The sequence below is a fragment of the Capsicum annuum genome, chromosome 12 (genome assembly GCF_002878395.1).
Source record: "Capsicum annuum cultivar UCD-10X-F1 chromosome 12, UCD10Xv1.1, whole genome shotgun sequence".
Classification (NCBI taxonomy): domain Eukaryota; kingdom Viridiplantae; phylum Streptophyta; class Magnoliopsida; order Solanales; family Solanaceae; genus Capsicum; species Capsicum annuum.
In genome coordinates, this window is record NC_061122.1 from 182,914,175 (window position 1) to 182,920,993 (window position 6,819).

Consider the following 6,819-nt stretch of genomic DNA (forward strand, 5'->3'; position numbering starts at 1 on the left):
GTCATGACTTATAGCCTTCTCCCCTCCCCCTTTTGTAACTTTAGTAGTGGGTTAAGGTAGAATACTGCCTCATATACGATAAGGCCCTTACATGGTTGTAAGCATGCATATGAGTCATTTACTGCATGGTCGTATGGAGTGAAGACCTAACCTAGAATAGCCTGTATTGATCACGGGTGGAGCTTACGAGTTAGGGATTGAGCCGTACCCTTAGTTATAACTCAAGAGTGCCCTTTCGTACTCATAACAGTGTGGTTGACATAGGAGAAATCTAGGGTATAATTTAGGGTACCACTCGTACCCTAGGTCATAATTGCTATTTGAACCGTAAAAGGTAGTCGTACCCCTGCACGTGTAGATTTTCCAAATTTTGACCCAGGACCTTTTGGTCATTTCCCATGCCTAAAACCCGAATTAGTTGAACTATATCAGGCATAGTAGCCTCCTATGTCTTTATTTTACAAGACTCAAAGACACCTAAATACTCAAAAAGGTTCTTAAACCAAGATTGGAGGCTAGGGTTTGGAGGGAGCTCATCTAGTGGCAAAAAGGGGTCAAGATTGTTAGTGTGTTACCTTGTTTAAGGCATGTATATGTTTCCCTCTTTAAATAACTTTAAAATCATGCATTTCACACTCAAATTAGTAAGTGTACATAGTGGTCTTGAATCAAATGAAAATGGTTTTACTACCTAACAATGAACAATAATGATTATTTTTTATACTTGTGTTAATACATATTATTAATGGTAGATTGCATATGTGGATGCTTTTCGTATGTTTTTTAACATGATGGTCTTGAGTAATCCTAGTATTGATGATATTTACCATGAAAATGACCTTGATATAAGTATGCACAAAAGGTACTTGTGAAAATATCTAAATGAAATGCATAGTTACATGTAGGTGATGCATTGAGTTAGAGAAATGGCCTAATGAACATGAATGATTGGTAAATGGTATGTTAAAGTTACTGTGAACTATTTATGGCATATTTGGTGATATTTTTGGATCAATGGATAATAAGGGATTGAAGCCTAGACATAAAAATGAACTTATTGTGTGTGTTGAGCCTAAATGTGGTAAGAATAAGGTGAAAACTTGCTAATGAATTATAAATGGGATATGTGGGTCTTGGTGACAATAAATGTAATCAATGATGGTTTGAATCAAGGCATGTGGCTTATTAAAATGATCAATGGTTAAATAGTTGTGTGAAGGTCAAATGTGCATCGATTTAATTTGTTTAGTGGACATGAATAAGTCATGATAATGCCTAAATGAATATGAATACTTGTGGATGGTTAGTAAAGACCTTGTTGGCCATGTATTGAGTTAGCGTGATATTGATTTCCATGTAACTGGTTTTTATAAACCTTGTTTATTATGTAATGAATTACCCTACAACTTTACGTGGTGTGATGACCCTATAAGTATGAATGGTTGATAATTGATATTGTGTCGATGTTGTTGGATATATAATTTGTTTAACTATGACCATGTTGGTTTGATCACTAAGTAGGGAGTTCAATTCCCCAAGTTTGAACTTGGATTAATTATGGAACCAAATGTGGTGAAAATTGGATATAGTATTGTTAATAACATGTAAATGGTTTGTGTGGGTCTTAAGGACCATAAATTGAATTGTGTGATGAATTGAATGGAGGTATTGCCCTATTAAGATGGTTGAGCAATGAATACTCCCAATAGGACCATGTGTTCATGTATAGTATTGAAATGGCTAAATAACCTAAAGCTCTTTAATGTATGGTATTGCTCTAATATGTGAAAAGAATAGTATGGATGTCAATGCCCGAGCGAGTGGGTTAAAATTTCATATGTCGACTAATGTGGCAATGTGATGGCTTTTGGCTAGAGTCCATTGCCTTATAAAATGACTTATAGGTATTGTCCCCTAGTCTAATGACTTGTGGTCAAAGTCCCTCATCTAATAGCTTGTGGTTGGGTTCCCTTACTTAAAGAGACCTCTTGAGTTCCATACCAACTTGAATGTCTGAGGATACGATTAGAGTACCATGCCCACTTTAATGTGCAAGCATGCGATTAAAGTACCATGCCAACTTGAATGTGTAAGCATGTGATTAGATTTCTATGCCCACTTGAATATGTAAGTATGCAATCAGAGTTCCACGCACATTTTAATGTGTAAGTACGTGATTAGATTTCCATGCCTAAGTGAATGTCTGAGAATGTGATTAGAGTCCTATGCCTAGTTGAATATGTGATTATGTAATTAGAGTTCAATTTTTAAGTGAATGCATGATCTTGTGATTAGAGTCCCATTCGTAGTTGAATATGTTATTATGTGATTATATTTCCAAGCCTAATTGATTCAGGTATATAGGTAAATCCCTTGTTTCTATATATAACTATGAGATTGTAGTCTCTTTGCTTGATTAAGTGTAACCATGGGTGAAGTAGCTTACCTAATTATATGTGAATATTGCTAAAGTATAATACATAATAAGGATGGTATGAACCTAAGTGTGGAATATTGGAGTCCTCTACTTTGTGTCATATGATTGAAGTAATGGAGAATGTTATTAAGTCTTGATAACGTGATTGGCATACGATATATCTATATGTGAAGATAATTGTATGAATGTTATTGAATATGATATATTGAATTGTTGTTGAATGGTGATATTATTTTACCCTTATCCTTGAGTTACATGCTAGCGTTCTAACTGCTAAACGTCTACGGATGCTACGTCCCCACGCGACGTAGGTGCCAGAGTATCTTATTTTTCTTTGACATAGTGAATAGTTGTTCAGATCGATTCATGTATTGACCTTGAAGTTGTGAGCTTTCATACTCCATAAGACCTATCTTTCATAGTCATGTTACATTATGTCATAGAATTTTAGAGGTTTAGTACTTGGCTATTGTCAGGGGCATGTCCCAATATATGTTGGACTCAGTTATGTTGAGGGTTTGTCGATGACTGTGGACTTGGGCATATTGGCTAAACTGTTGTCATTAATGAAATGGTATATGTTGTCTAGCATAGATTATTAGTCTTACATTTTCTGCAATCTTCTTATACGTCAAAATTCATCCGACCCTCGTGGATTATTATTCGTGAGTAAGTTAGATTGTCGAGGCGACCTTCTGTGCATGTGTACTCGAGGTGCCCATATGATATTTCCCAAAGTTTGAGGCTTGTCAAGTTAGTATTAGAGCCTAGGTTCATGGTTAGTTGGGATTCCATACAACCATGTCAAGTAGAGTCTATTTTATGGGTGTGAAGCGCACTATACTTATAAGAGAGAGGCTATTAGCTAGTTAGGAATGTTTCCCTTTCTTGTGTTCCAATCTCAAGCTAAATAGAGTATAAGGTCTTAGATTCCTCTTATTTTTGTTTTCTCATCTTTTGGATCATGTATCTAAGAAAATCTGACGTTTGGCCAAACCCTTCTATCCCAACTAGGTCCATTATTGGCAACACTTATCAAACTTTTGGGATTTAGACCCGATCAAGGGTTGTGACATATAACTATTCTTGTAGGGTTCCACCTATTCTCACTAACCCCATTATGGGAAGTGACATTTCTCCCAGTCGCCTTAGAATGCTGAGTTCCATCGCCTCTTTGTTTTATTTGCTTAAGTTAGTGGAAAATGGTCCAAAAGAAGGTGTTAGGTGGGTCCTAGTTTTATTTTCTCTACTAGTTCTCCCTACCCAAACACTTTGGCAGGTGGGCGCCTTCAGATTGGTTATACTTATAGGGTATAAGAAGCCCAATATCAGGCCGGTAGAGCCTAATCCTTATTCACCTATCCTCCTTATTGATTTTGTGGTCAATTACATCATAGATATTGTGAGAAAGGTAAAAACCAATGTTTCATAGGTGGCCGATTGGATCACATGCAAAGAGAGTGTTCTATAAGGGTTGTCACTTGGGGAAAAAAGAAATTGGTTTTCAGTACTCTAGTTGTGGCACCCAGGGGTACCCAAGTTCAGCCCGATGGTGTCTAGTTAGCTCCATCCTGTCCTCCTTGCAGATTTTATGGTTAGAGTCATCACCAATAGTGTGAGATGGAGAGAGGAAAATGTTACCATTGTGGTCAAGTCGGACACATGCAGTGAGAGTGCCCTACTCGAGTGTTTTTTCATCCAATAAAGCCCCTATTTCTACTCCACCTCCTTTCACACCAAAGGATGCTATGTCTTTTTCTACTTCTGGCACCAGTGTTGGCCAGAATTATTTGTATGAACCTGCTATTCTAAAAGATTTTGAGGCATATCCCAATGTTGTTATAGGTATGTTGAGTTTATTCTCCCGTGATGTGTATTGATTGCTTGATCGAGGGTATACTCCTTCTTATGTGACCCCGTATGTGGCTCTGCATCTTGACTATTTTCCTGAGAGTCTATTGATTCCTTTTTTAATTTCTACCATGGTAAGTGGTTATAGAGAGTCTATAAGGGGTGTTTATATCTTTTGGTCTAATATAAATATCCTAACTCAAAAGGGTCTTTTCTAAAACCTGTTCCGGTGACTAATGAGTTTTTTGGTATGTCCTTCAGGTTGACCAATGCCTCAACGACATTCATGAGCTTGATGAATAAGGTCTTCCATCAATTCTTGGGCATTTTTGTCTTTGTCTTCATAGATGATATCTTAGTGTATTCTAATGTGGAGGCGGGTGATATAGATCTCCTCTTTGCCGAGTTGCAAACTTTCAGGAATCATTGTTGGTATGCCAAGTTCTCCAAGGGTGAGTTTTAGTTGGAATTAGTGGCTTTCCTTGTTCATGTTATCTATCTCTAGTAAAGGGATCATGGTGGATTCCCCATAAGGTATGCGATTGTGTGTCTTTTAATGTCCATATCTAAGGACTCCTCCTTTGGTATGTTGTGTTAGGATGAGTTTCAATTGTGACCTAGGTGGTTACTATGGTGTCGTGTCTACCATGAATGAAGTGATGAAAGTCTGTGTGAAAGGGGAAGCTTAGTCTCCAATGTTTTAGTCCCTATTCTATTCAGTCTTGAAAGGGTGTTGGCAATGACACCTATGAGTTAGAGTTGCAACCTATATTGAACTCTACTTCTCCCGATTATTCATGCTTTTATGTGCAATAATGTGTAGGTGATTCCTTAATGGTCGTTTCCTTAGAGGATCTTTGTGTTTTAGGTTCTTTGACTTAGGAACAGATCCGGGTGAGGGTCTTGGATCGGCAAGATTGCTAATTGCGAACAATAGAAGTGGATTTGATAAAGGTTCTATGGGGGAACCAATGGTATGAGGATGCTACTTGGGTGGAGGAAAAGGACATGAAGTCCAAGTATCTGTGACTGTGTTTCATTTTTGAAACTCATTCTTGAGATGTGTGTTGTTGTCCCTAACTTGGTTTATGTCCTTGATAGATGATGCATGAAATTCTCGATGCTTGCAATTGATTGATGTCTTTATGAAGAAGGGATTCGAGTTTCTAAATAATTGAGTTGATTTATATCTTTGATAGATGAAGGTATCAATCCCTTAAGCTTCGAATTGATCCAGTGTTTCGATAAATGGTGGGATAGAATCCCAAGAATATTTAATTGAAATAGATGAATGATGAGGATTATGATACATGTCGTGTTGAAACCTTATGGTGTGTTTTTCCCTGATTTTATTGAAAGTGGTTTATAATATGTGCTAATGTATTAACTTGTGCCAATTTTTTCATTAATTGTCATTCGCAGACTAAGGATCCCGAGTGGGGGAGAATGAAACACCCAAGAATGTGACCTTCCAAAAATTTTGGTGATTGGTGATGATCATGATATGTGTTGATTTGTAACCTTGTTGAGTGTTATTTCTAACTTGTGTAAACTTTTCCATGATTCATGTTGATGTGATTATCTTGTGGATATGCTTGATTTACCCTTCCTTCATGGACAAATAATGCCAAGTGGGGAAGAATTGAAACACCTAGACTTTAACACTTGAGAAGACAACTCCTTTTGGTGTCTCTAGGGTGGATACGGTTGGAGGGCTTGAGTCATAACATTGGTCACGACTTGTAGCCTTCTACATCTCCGCTTAGTACCTTGAGTAGCATGTTAAGTTATAATAATGTCTCCTATCCGACAAGGTCATCCCTTGGTCGTAACCATGGATACAAGTTGTATACTACATGGTCGTATGGAGTGAAATCTAACCTAGAGTGGACTGGTTTGGTCACGGGTGAAGCTTATGAGTTAGGGGTTATTCGTACCCCTTTATAACGACTCAAGGGTGCCCTTTCTTACCCACAATAGTGTGGTTGACCTAGGAGAATCTTAGGTACGTGTTCAGGTACCTCTCGTATGCTAGGTCATGATTGCTATGTGAACTGTAAGGGAGAGTCGCACCCCTGCACGTGTGGATTTTGCATCTTTTAACCAAGGAACTTTTGCACATTTACCATGCCTAAAACCCTAATTATTTGCACAATAAAAGTCATGGTATCCTCCTAAGTCTTCATTTTATGAGACTCTAACACTTCTAAACACAAAAAGGTTCTTGAACCAAGATTGGAGGCTAGGTTTGGAGGGAGCTCATCTAGTGGAAAAAAAGAGTTAAGATTGTCGGTGTGTCACCTTGTTAGAGGTATGTATCTCTTCCTCTCTTTAAATAACTCTAAACCCATGTATTTAATACTTGAATTAGTAAGTGTACATAGTGTTTTTGAATCAAATGAAAAGTATTTTACTACCTAACAATGAATAATGATGATTCTTGTTTATACTTGTGTTGATACATGTTATTGATGGTATATTTCAAATGTAGATTCTTGTTGCATGTTTCTTAACATGAGGGTCTTGTGTAA